General features: G+C 32.2%; 1 long non-coding RNA gene across 4 annotated transcripts in view; it reads right to left on the reverse strand.

The window, feature by feature from the left end:
* Window positions 1-492: 492 nt before the first annotated feature.
* LOC118204841 (uncharacterized) overlaps window positions 493-13307 on the reverse strand; it is a 90794-nt gene continuing 77979 nt past the window's right edge. For all 4 annotated transcript variants that reach the window (XR_015039378.1, XR_015039379.1, XR_015039376.1 and 1 more), the window contains one exon: window positions 493-890. This is a non-coding gene — a long non-coding RNA (uncharacterized LOC118204841). The remainder of the gene's footprint in view (window positions 891-13307) is intronic.

The following is a 13307-nucleotide window of genomic DNA, read 5'->3' on the forward strand; positions in this document are numbered from 1 at the left end:
CAAATCACGCTAAAGTGGCAAAACGTTCTGAAGAAATTATGGTTAAAAATATCAGACTTTCGACTGGAATCGTCTGCGGTTGCCTCCAGAAATATAAACAGCAACCTTTCTATAACTAACCTTATTTCTAATATAACAATGAGTAGATTTTCAGTATTAGTGTCAACATTCATGTGATTATTCGATTTTCAGTAGTTGCAGAATTGCTGAACCACAGATTTCCCATATTTTTCTGAGTCACAAATATAAAGCTCAAACTAATTTCTAAAATTTTTTTCCTCTTTTCAAAATCATACAAATGTACACTGATGTGTTACTAATGCCATGAACTATATTGTGTGTGTATATTACAGTGTGGATGTGAAAAGGAATTTATGTAGTGTTTCGACGACTGTAAATGTATTTTTTAAAGCTGTCTTGAGTAATATTGGCTAGATTCAGTCCTTTAGAAAAAGGGAAATTATTAATACAAAAAATAACTGAAATACACAATCTCATTAAAAAAATTTATTTTTAAAAACCTATTAAAAGCTACAAAGATAGACAATAGCATACATTATTACAAAAATATAATGTTACTGCAGAAGTAAGTCAACAGTTTAAAAATTAAAGCAGGTGAATTCACATAACAAACAATTAGTTCTAAATGAAACGTTTCTAGAAGTTCATTTAGAATCTTTATCGAAGAAAGTTCACTTGGTGTCTCCTTGTGGTGTACTGAACTATGAAAATGTAGCAATCTATAGAATGTATCCTGTTATATTTTAGAAAGGTCCCAATTCAGTTTTTTTCCCTGTTCTCATGTAGAGAGTGAATACAAGTCATTTTTCATTACACAGTCCAACACAGAAGCATCTTTCTTCTTGGGAAGACAGCCTCTGCATGTTTAGCTAAAATGAATTAAACAAATCAATCAGCGCATCAAACAGAAATTCACATAAACAGAAAACAAGCACCTTTGTTTGTTTCAAGTACTTGACATGGGAAAAAACATCATGAAGAAGCAAAATCTCTGACATCTAACTATCTGTAGCAGTTACATATATGACTGCATTTTTGTACACTAATCAGATTATTAGTATGCAGAATATAAGCATGATTTTAGGACATCACATACCTAGTAATTTTTTATGAATGATTTCATTATTAGCAAACCATACTCATGAACAACTGAAATGGTATCATAGCACAGTGGTATAAACAAAGTGAAATGATATTCAGTGATATAACTCATGTCTGCCTCACCGAATGATTATGAAGTGCTGCAGCATCATTTTCTTCAACTTTCATTTCATGGATGAGCAAATATATTCAATCATATGCCGCAAATGTTCATTTTGTGACAGATCAGGTGAATGTGAGAGAAATACTATTTACCTGTATTACTATATCTTCAAGTGATCCCAAGATCATTTTTTCAACAGGATAACATCTGGCCACAAATTGCTCGACTGACTATAAATACATTTATAGGTATACAAGTAATACCTTAGCAAGCACTTTCATCTGATATCTCACATAACAAACATTTATGGAATATGATTGAATACATCTGCTCCTCCCTGAAACAAGAGATGAATTGTGAAGTTATCAATAATGTGTTTCCATAGGTACCGCAGGATATTATTCAGGCACTCATTGGTTAGATGCAATAATGAATGCATGAAATTAATATTATCTTTTTGTTCTTTGTATATTTTTGAAAATTAAACTATTTGTTATGTGCTTGACTATTTAATTATGCACAAAGTCTGGTCTTTATCAAATAATTTATTCATGGTGTGGCATTTTCTCTGCCTTACATTGTATTTTATCACATGCTAAAGTAAATAAAATAACATGATCATAAGTTTTATTTTGAACTCATACTTTTTTACTTGCAACCATTTAAATGAGGAAATAGTGAAAATATGAAAATGAGCTGTTATTTAATTTATTTAAAAATAAAACTTAATTATGCATCAGAAAACTGTATGTAGCTATAGACAGCTATAGTATTTCTCTCGCATTGTTGTACACAAATTATGAGCATTTGTAAATTTACAGCAACTTATTTAAAAATAGAAATCCTCAAAACAAAATAAAACAAAAATTCAAGTAATCAGAAAGACAAACTGATGTTATGGATATTTATAATCATTTATTTAACTATCATTTAGATATATTAAAAAATTATATTACATTCATATGTTTTACATGCTTTTATGTAACTCACTCATAGTTTTTATTTAAATTTAAAATATGAAAATAAAAATTTCTAAAGGATGTAAATGCTATTATTAATCAATACTTGACACAGTCATAATAATAAAGTATTGGAAAGACAATTTTCTGGAACCAAAAAGATCCAGAATAACAATTTATCAATGATTCCACCTTTTTTGCTTTTTTAACTGAAACTAAGTAGAAATAAAGCCTGAGAAATTAGCTGATAAATTAACATTGCAAAAATACAGAAAAAAATCCCAAGTGCAAAACTGCATTTTATATTTAATTAATAATTTCGTATGAAATAAGTAGGTTATTTTTATTGTCAAAAAGAATTTTCTCTTAATTTGGCAGGCTGTTCAAGTACTTCAGATGATTTAACGGCTTTCCCTCCTCCCTCCCCGCTGAATGATAAAACAGTTTTGCCTCTCAGCACTTGGTTTCCACTTCCTTTCCCTTTCATCTATAAACAAATGACTGATTTACGGGTTATGGGATCGGGGGTTAAAAGAATAAAGTCGTTATTCCATTAATTTATTTCAGATGACATGACATAACACAAAATATTCTAGAATAAACAAGCAGAAGGACATATTTATGATATTTCTCTGCACTTATAGCCATGAATTATTGAAATTTCTCTAACGGATTTTCTGTTATGCTTGTTTACTGCTAAATATGGTAACATTTACAAGTTTTTAGTATAAAAGGAATACAACCAAGACTTTTATTAAACCTCTGAAATAAAAAAAAAAAAAAATCAATTAAACTTTAACATATGCATGAAAAAACCGTTTCATGGCTTGATTTAAAAAAAAAAGAAAAAAATCTGAAAGGTTTCCGATGTACTCAAACTATACAATTCAGTTCAACAGCAATATCCCAAATTAATTTTAAAATGAGCTTATCTTTAAAATTTCCGATACAGAGTCTCCTGCGCTGGAGATAAAAAATGTCCCCCCCCCCTTCGCACAGTGTTGCCATTGCTCAATTTGAAATCAATTAGTTTTTTAATCACAAATTCGTTGAAGTGTTACAAAATCTGAAATCCATAATAAAACAAATTTCAAATTCAAATTAGGGCTTCCACATGCCCATATTCTATGGAAGATTACGTTATTCAAATTTTGATGGCTCTAGGTACCGTTGTTTTATCACAATGCGAGAAACATATACATTTATGCAGATTCTTCATTATTTAATTTTTTTAAATATAAGACAGGGCGATAATATATGACGGCAACGATTTGAAAAGTGATACAGCCTTTTAAAGTTTTCGACGCAAAATGCTAAAACGGAATTTATAGTCCTTCAGGGCAAATTGCCCTTTTGGACTAAAAAAAACTTTATTTTATTATAACATTTATTCCAGTTCAGTAGTATTTAAAATTCAAGGTACATTAAATTAAAAATTAGTTTTATTTTTTAACTGCACTAAATTATATATTTAAAGCTATGGATACTGTGCAAGTGAAACAGCAGTTGAAATAAGTCATATAAATCTTCCTTCCTGTGCTCAAATATATATAGACTAGTTATTATAGCATGTACACTGTTTTTTTTAAAAAAAAAGTTCTATATCTCCCGTTTTGCTGGGCCGATTGACAAAATTCAAATTTGGGTTTTTAATGTCTCGAAAGTGCGACTTAAGATATATATATTAAGTTTTTACGGAGAATTATTTATGTGAAATTTTTTCCTTTAATGATGCGTAATAAATATTTATTAATACTATGTGAAAAACTATTATTTTTTAAATTATAGATGGTATTATTCAAATTTTTACCTTTTTTTTTTAAACTTCTTTCTTTCTAAAAAAAAAAAAAAAAAACTGAAATGTTTCAGATTTTAAATTACGTCCAAAGGGGCGTTTTTTTAACGTTTTGAGTGTTACCTTTATTTATTAAATATCATGTTCTTTGCACTTAAACCATAAAATTCAGTTCAAGAGCAATATCGCAAAATAATGTTAAATTAAGCATATCTTTAGAATTTCCGATATACACAGTCTCGCGAGCTGGAGATAAAAGTATTTTTTTTTCTATATAACGTTGCCATTTCTCGCTTTTAAAGCATTGAGTTTGTAAATCAAAAATTCGTTAAAGTTTTACAAAATATAAAATCTATAATAAAACAAAGTCCAAATTTGGGATTTCAGATGCCATATTCGCAGTAGGATTTCGTCATTCAAAATTTGATGGTTTTATGTACCATTGTTTTATCACAATGCGAAAAATAGACAATCATTTATGCAGATTTTTCATTATTTAATTTCTTCAAATATAATGCAGGACTCTAACATTTTGTGGCAACAGTTTGAAAAGTGAACCGACGTTTATGAGTCCGACGCAAAATTGCAAAACGAAAACAATAGTCCTTCAGGGACAAACCCCCTTTGGACTAAAAAAAAAAAAAAAAAATTATGAGTAAATTTTTATCTTTGACGTTTATCGTCTGCTACTTTACTTTAACTTCGTTTAAATCGATTTGTCTAAAACTGTGAACTTTCGTTTGATGTTTATTTGAATTTTATGAAAATATTTTATGACATTAACTGCATAATTTATTTCTAAGCAAGCTGTTGCTTATGAAGTGGCTGAAAGAGCGGCTGATACTATCCATATTTTTAAAGCACGGTATATTTTTATAGAAGATTTAGAATAATCATTTTTATAAAAGTCAAATTATGATATAAACATACAACCCACTAGAGACCGAATTAATGGAAGTTCAATGGTTATGTAGAAATGATCTGCATTTACTTAATGGGTAGATATGTCAGCAGGTTCTGTTGACAAGTAAGAATAATTATATAAACGACATTCAACATTCTGGATTCAATTACCAATGAGGGTACAATGTTTATTAAACGAATTTAAGAAGTTTTTAAACATAAAAAATCGACTCATTTTTTACCCTAAAATGTATTTTTCTGCGTAACGTATTTTCATTATATCCTTAAAATTCTAATTTAGAATGTAATTGTCAAGAACTGAATTCTAATCATCAGTAATATAATAAAACTTCACTTGGAAATTGCACTTAAACTAGGTCAGTTGGTTATTTGAACATAGAAAGAACATGGGAGCTATTTGGTTAAGATGCTTTCATACATTTGTAAAGAGAACCTAGAAAACTACCAAAACCAACCATGCAGCCTGGCTTAGACTTCGCAACAAACAATTAGTACTTATGCTAGGCAACTGGTGAGGCTCCAATTAAATCTCCAATTTAATATTTTATTTGTAAATATTTAAAATATTGTTGTATTCTTAGACACAAAAAGCAGAATTTAAGTTTTGTTAACTCGTTAGTAAACTACCAAGCCATAGTGCAAATGAATATTCAATTTCTTTTGCAATAATTGTATTCACTTAATATTCTTGGAATATGAGCTAAAGAAGGAATGTTCGTGGAAGATTAAAGAAGTGTTTAAATCCAGTGATATTAGGTTTGTCTTACAAGCTCAGGTATCAAAACGATTCTGCAATTGCCCGAGTAGTTGACTTGTAAATGGCTGTGAATTAAGCAGATGACTTTTAATCTTACGCTATTCAGTCAGAAAACATATTCCAAATATTTTGTATTGCATGACAATGCATTTTTTCATTATTCAATAACCAATCAGAGAACCGCTTGTGTTCTGAAAATAAGTATGTGTACTCAATCGTCCTGCATGTTCTTCAAATTTGTCTTCTTGTGAATTTTTTTCTTTCTCTCTCAAAGGAAAGTTTTTTGACATTGAAGAGACAAAAAGAGAAGCCTTCTCTTCCATTACAAGTTGTGCATTCAGACAAAAAGTTGCACCAGCGTAAATTCTATAATCTATTTTTATTACACTCTGATTACTTTATTAACATACAGTGAATATATACTAAACCTTTTACTTCAGCGTCAGTAATTCGGAATTTTTGACAGCATTGTTGGACTAGGACTTAGAAGATAAGTCAAATTGAATATTTCGATAATCCAATAAATTCGAGATTAAATTTTCAATATTTTGTTTTCGGAGGGAGAGGAAATTTTTTAAGTTTTGGTCCATTATCTTAAGTATATTTGCTTCGACTCTTTATTTTTTCAATAAAAGCGAAAATCTTACGCATGGTATACATATAATGCATAGCTTCAAATTAAAATTTAATAATATACAGGATGGTTGTAATTAAAGTTCCACTTTGAAATGGTCATAAAAGGAAATGTTAACAAATGTTATTAAACTTGGTAACCGTGTAAAGGAGGTCATGGGAATTTTTTTCCGCGAAAAAAAAGAAAGTTCGAAACCTCACCACCAGAGGGAAAATGGCGCTGTTTGCAATATGGTTAAATGAAATATGAGTCGGAATCTAACTTAACCTTTTGTTACACGGGTTTAATATATTGTATACCCTTAAGAAACTTTGAAGTAAGCAAATTACCATTTAAAGGCGTTAAAAGTCTATAAAAGTCCAGTGTGCCATCTCTAAAGGGAGAAATTTGTCCCTTTAGTAAGGGAAAAATTTGTCCGTGAAAACCACGAATTAGCGATTAGAAAATGTGAGATCGCAAATCACTCGCATACAATCTGGAAATCATTTTCTTACGAATCGCTAATTTGTAATTTTTTAAGCCTGAACTCGGTCCTAAAACATGAAGATACTGATTCAAAACGCTTTTATGGATTTGGGCCAAAGAAATCCCTCATGTTATCTACCTAGTTCCATTGCATTCTCCTACTGCATTCCATTGCCTAGCAGTCCATTGCATAGTCATTCCACACTGTTTGGTGTGGAATGATAGCTAGTTTCATAAGTGAACCATTTTACTCTGAAGAGCAGTAACAGGATTTAACTTGCTCTCGGAAAATGCTGGACGCTACATTGAACATGCTTTGTAACACTTTTCAGAAACAATTAAACACATTTTAAACCGATGTTTTCATGTCTTATTTTATTTAACAATATTGCATACAGTGCCATTTTTCTCCTGGTGGTGAGTTTTTTAACTCTTTTTTTCCCGCGAAAAATAAATTCCCATAACCTCCTTTACACGATTCCCAAGTTTAATAACATTTAGTCCCGTAGTTTTCCTTTTATGACCATTTCAAAGTGCAACTTTAATTATAACCACCATGTAAATTAAACTTTAAAAGTTTAAAGTTTGGTTCAAGTCCCAGCTTTAACCCCTTCGCGGCGGGTAGCGCAAACGTGCGCTTATCGCGGAGGCCGGCAGTGTCTTATGCGAGCGTCTGTCTAGGGCCGGGGACTTTTTTGCTATTAAGCCTAAATCCATGAAATTTCCGAAGTATCAACGCATTGTTTAATAATGCTCTATAGAGTATTTAAACGGCTTATGCTTTATAGATATTTTATATATATATATACTTATATATTTTATATATATATTACCTTATTTCTTGTTTAAATGCATATTTTACACTTTTCATTACTCACCATTTTGTGACTTTTAACATTATACATCTGAAAACTAAATATATTACTTAAAATTCTCTTTTCGTATGAAAAATTTAAAAACAGGGATCTACACACAGCCCTACGTTACATTCCTTGCACTCGTAATAACTCATTTGCCGTTTTGGAGGATTTTTCCGGGAATGTGAACAAATAAAGCATCGTCGTCTCATTTTCTTATCAGTCTCTTCTGAAAAAAGTTTTGGAAAATGTGACAGTTATACTACGTTACATAGTATGACTATCACTACTATCAGAATCTGTTTCAGAATCAATATCTGAAATATTTTGCATCATTTCTGCTATTTCATGCTCTGTTAAACATTTTCGACGCTTCGACATTGCAACGGTAAAAACAGAATGAATTCACGTCTAACAAGATCTAATTATTTTCTAAATACTGAACTGCAAACCGAAATACCCAACACTTTAACAAAAATAAAACTTCTCTACTTACAATAAACAACTACCACGTGCGAATTTAAAGAGACGTCATAAAGCACGCCATTCGGAAAGATTTATTTCCCCTTTTGCTTATATAATCAAAAACACATGTATGTGAGTCATGCTTCTTTCATTTCGAGTAAAAGGTCTAATGTACATGTATCTGAAACCATATGGACATACAGTGCCATCTTGTGGCAGAAATTATAGTTTTTAAAACGTTCCAGGACACTGGCACAAATACGTGACAGTCGGCGCTGAACGGGAAAATGCTCTGGCACGCCTGTGTGTCGGCCGGGAAGTGAGTGTGTTTGTTGCTGGCACGTAGACGTGACAGTCGGCGCGAAGGGGTTAAAAATATATATATAAATTTTTATATTAATCCTCTTAAAAGAATGTTTTAAGAAGCTAATTTTTCTCTTGCATTGTAGATTGTATAAAAAACATGATTTTTAATATGATTGTTTCAAACGATATAAGAATCGGGTCACTCGGTGGTACAGAATAAACACTGCTGGACAGAATAAACACTGCCGGGATTTTATTTCGTTGTCATTTAGCAAAAAAAAATTAATTAAAATATTTATCCTTTGGACTTCGCTTTAAACTTTATTTATAGTTAAAATGACTAGAAAATGAAAAGCTGTTTTCAGCTGAAATGCAATTCATGTAATTGATATTTTTAAAAAATTGACAAGAATGCAAAATTTATGGAAGTCTAGCAATCGAAAAATCTTAATTTTCTTGTGTGAGCACTGAAAATAACTGTTGAAGGAAAGAAAAAAATTAGGGAGAAAAGTAAGCAAAAGTTTGAAGAGAAATTTGGCTGTCAGACATACCAAGATGTGTAAAAAAGTTGGATGCTTTTGAATATACTTTCAGGATACTTCAAAAGAATTTAGGTGTTCAAAGAGAAAACACTTGGACGTGTACACCAGCAAATACCATCAATTCAGCTTGTGTTAACAGAAAAGACAAAAACAATATCATTGCAGATTAAAGTGAAGAGCGACTGGTTTTAGACTATATGGTTGTACAAATTTAAATTAAGTTATAGAACATCATATCGTATCATAAACCGAGAATCTCATGATTTCTCAGTCGAATTATTTGAAGATTCAGGAGTTTATCCAGAGACGTATGTGGATGTCACCTAAAGACGTTTTTTTCCCCCTCTTGATGAAACAGCGGCCGAGCGGTAAAGTCACTCAATACTGGTAGTTCGGTACGAGGTTCAAATCCGGCGAACGGACTGACTGCATGGGCGTGATAGTGGTTTTCGCCATGTGTAATGTGTATATGAATCAGTTCCCTTTAGAAAGTCCTCCACGAAGGCACTCCTTCCCTTAGGCAGATAGCCCTAGTGTGCTTTGCCATAATTAAATAAACCAAAACCTCTTGATGAAACCAGTCTTTCCTTTCATCTCATAGCTTCAAAATGCTTAGCCACCAAAGACTAATAAAGGCTCTGACCAAACACTGATGAAATGGATTGAATTCGATTATTAAGGTACAGCAAAGCAGGGCTATCTGCCTAAAAGGAAGAATGCCTTCGTGGAGAACTTTCTAAGGCAAACCAGCTGGCATACACGTTACACATGAGAAAATCCACGAAAATGGCCATGCAACCAGCCCGTTTACCAGGATTCGAACCGCGGAGTGAACTACCAGTGTCCAGCGACTTTACCGTTCAGCCATTTGTGAGCCTTTATGAAATGGAAGGCGATAACTTCATTTAAAATGATTGTCAGAAATACCAGGATGTTTCAAAAAGTTGGATGCTTTTTAATATACTTGCAGAATGCCTGAAGAAAAAGAGCAAAAATGAATTAGAATGCCTGAAAAAAAAAAGAAAAAATAAATTTTTGCATAAAATTTAGTATTCTTTTTTTTTTTTTAAATCCTATGATATTTGATTCTTGCAATTTCAGAAATAAAATATTTGACTAAAATATGAATAACATTTTAAGAAACCAAACGTAGGATGATAAAATTGTGTAAAGCAATGGGCACAATGATAAAACTGTTTAAAGCAGTGTATGCAAGTCATCCTAAGTTATAATGTTGGTTACACATCTCTCTTATTTATATATCTTTTCTGAACGGAACATTGAAAGGCATGTTAACTGTGTTTTATTGTATTTTCTCTTTTTATATATGCAGTTTTCAAATGCATCGTAGTCTGGGTTACAAAGTATTCTTCCGAAAGAAACGCAATTCAAATAAATAAAATCAAATTCTGGAAAATTTATATTAATAAATATATTTAAAATGCTCAGTTATAGAAAATTTTGAAATAATTATCTGAAGAGACAATACAACACTAAGAATTAAAATAAAAGTCTAAAAATTTAAAAATTACCTAAAATAGCAACTATTACAAAAAATATAGTATAACGAAAACTATTTGAAAAAAAAAAATAATAATAATAATAATAAACGATGCACCTTTGATTTAAACTACACAGTTCGAATGAGAAAATAGAAAATTTTAAAACAGTTATTCGAAAGAAACCATGCAACTTAAACAATTAAAATGAAATTCAAAAAAGAAAAAATATTTAAAATGATAACAATTATAATTAAAAATTACTTATACAGACCATTATCTGAAAAAAGAAACGATCGTGACTTATCCCCCTCATGCACAAAAGGAAAATAGGTTGACATACAAGGGCAGTCTGATAAGTACTTAGCCTCACCGCCCAATGGCGCCACTATCGTAAGAGAAATTTATTATTGTGTAGTACATCCTTGTAGACGGCTACTGTCAAAATTTCAACCATATTGGATTTGTAGTTTTGTTTTGACAGCGTGTAGAAGCGGGCGTGTCTGCGGATTTTAAAATTTCAGCCATATTGTATTTGTAGTTTTGTTTTGACAGCGTGTAGAAGCGGGCGTGTCTGCGGATTTTAGAAAAATGGAAAAAGAGCAATATTGGTGGGTGATTCAATTCTTGTTTTTGGAAGGGAAATCGCGCAGCAAAATCAAAGAGCGCTTGGATGCTGTGTACGGTGACTCTTCTCCTTTAATGGTGACCGTCAAAAATTGGTTTAAAGAGTTTCAACGTGGTTGCACGTCAGTTTTTGATGAGCCACGCCCAGGTGCCCCAAAAACGGCTACCGTGGAGGATAACGTGACAAAAGTCCATGATCTCGTATTGGCAGACCGCCGATTGAAGGTGCGCAAGATAGCTGAGACAGTAGGCATCTCAAAAGACCGCGTGGGTCATATCCTGCATGAAATATTGGGCATGAGAAAGCTGTCGGCTCGATGGATGCCACATTTGCTCACTCCGGACAACAAGCGCATCCATGAGACCACTTCAGAGCAGTGTTTGACACTGTTTAAGCGCAATCCGAAGGAGTTTCTGCGTCGTTTCGCGACCATTGACAAAACATGGATTCACTGGTACACACCAGAGACCAAGGAACAGTCGAAACAGTGGACTTTACCCGGCAAATGTGCTTCGAAGAAGACGAAGACTGTCCCATCGGCCAGAAAGGTGATGGCCACAGTTTTCTGGCATTCACAAGGTGTGATCTACATCGACGACCTGGAGAAGGACAAAACAGTCACAGGGCTCTATTATGCCGAACTATTGGGCCAATTCGACCTCGAATTGCAGAAAAAACGGCCCCATTTGGCGAAGAAAAAAGTGCTCTTCCACCATGACAACACACCGGCTCACACCTCCGCCATTGCCACGGCCAAATTGGTCGCATTAGACTACGAACAGCAGCCCCATCCACCGTATTCTCAAGATTTGGCCCCGTGTGACTTCTTTTTGTTTCCAAACTTGGAAAAGTCACTCGCAGGGCAGAAATTTGAGTCGAATGAGGAGGTTATCGCCGCCACAGAGACCTACTTTGCAGACCTCTAGAAAACATATTTTTCAGATGGGTTAAAGAAGTCGGAGCATCGCTAGGTCAAGTGTATCCAGTTGAAAGAAGACTATGTTGAGAAATAAATCGCAACTTTTCCAAAATTTTCATCTTTCTTTTGTAGGCTAAGTACTTATCGGACTGCCTCGTATATTAAGAAGTTCGCCAAGTGAACTAACTATTCTTGGTGCAAACTGAAAAAAAAGCATCAACATAAACTGTTGAATTTCTTCGTAAATTTCGCACCAAATTTTACAAAATTTAGTATCTAGGCATAATTTTAGTCGTACAATCGAAATATGTAAAAAAAAATCATATGTTATTTCAGAAAAAGTCTGATTTTGTGTCAAAATACCTATGTTAGAATAGTGTTATATATAAATCTAATATGTATCCTAAGTCGCGCTTTCGAGACATGAAGAACCCAATTTGAATTTCGGGAATCAAAAAAGAGAATGGCGAAAGAGATGATTAAGGTTTCATTATAACTGGGAACACTCGTCGTTTTTTCTGCTTATTGTTTATTATTACATTTTTAAAGATTTCACTACATTCAGGTCTATTTTATCCAACAAAATACAATTTAAATTTTAAGGCTAATACTTTTTATTATTTTATAGTTCACAACAGATAGGTTATACATAATTTTCTTAGCAATGTTTTTCTACAGCTATATTACCTTAATGTGACATTGGATTTTGGAAAGAGCAACAAATTTTTCATAATAGCAAGTTTTTTTCTATTTTGTGACCAATATGTTGGATCACTTGGATCCTAGTTATACCAGTTCCATCTCCAGTTCAATTCCTCGAAATTAGTCATTAATTCAATTCAGTTCAATCTGTCATTAATTCCTCGAAAATTCAACCCCAGAATCAGCGCCCATCTCAGCTGCAGTCTTTTCAACTTTGGTGCTCCAGTGGGTTAAAAAGTAGCAATTTTTTTATATAACATTCTCATTTCACACTCAGATCATGTGAGCCATCCAATTCATTCTATTAATTTTTAATATATTTTTATATATCAAGCTGTTTATATATCTTGTAAAGCTCAAAACTTTATTTCCTCAAATTAAATTAATTATTCAAACTTATATTATTTATACCTACAATTTTCTTTTAAAAGTTGCACTATGAATTTTCTCGAGTTTTGTCACAGTTCTTTGGAATTCTTCTTTGAATATAATGAAAATTTTAAAGAACACACTGTGACAGTACTAGAATCAAGGTAGAAAAGCTGCATAATATAGGTGAAGAAGTAAAAAGTAATTTGATAGCAATTTAATATTAACAACATGTTAATAATTGCCATTCAGTACAAACCA

The sequence above is a fragment of the Stegodyphus dumicola genome, chromosome 2, assembly GCF_044657685.1.
Source record: "Stegodyphus dumicola isolate Sdum_Otavi_A_Nest chromosome 2, ASM4465768v1".
Taxonomy (NCBI): Eukaryota; Metazoa; Arthropoda; class Arachnida; order Araneae; family Eresidae; genus Stegodyphus; species Stegodyphus dumicola.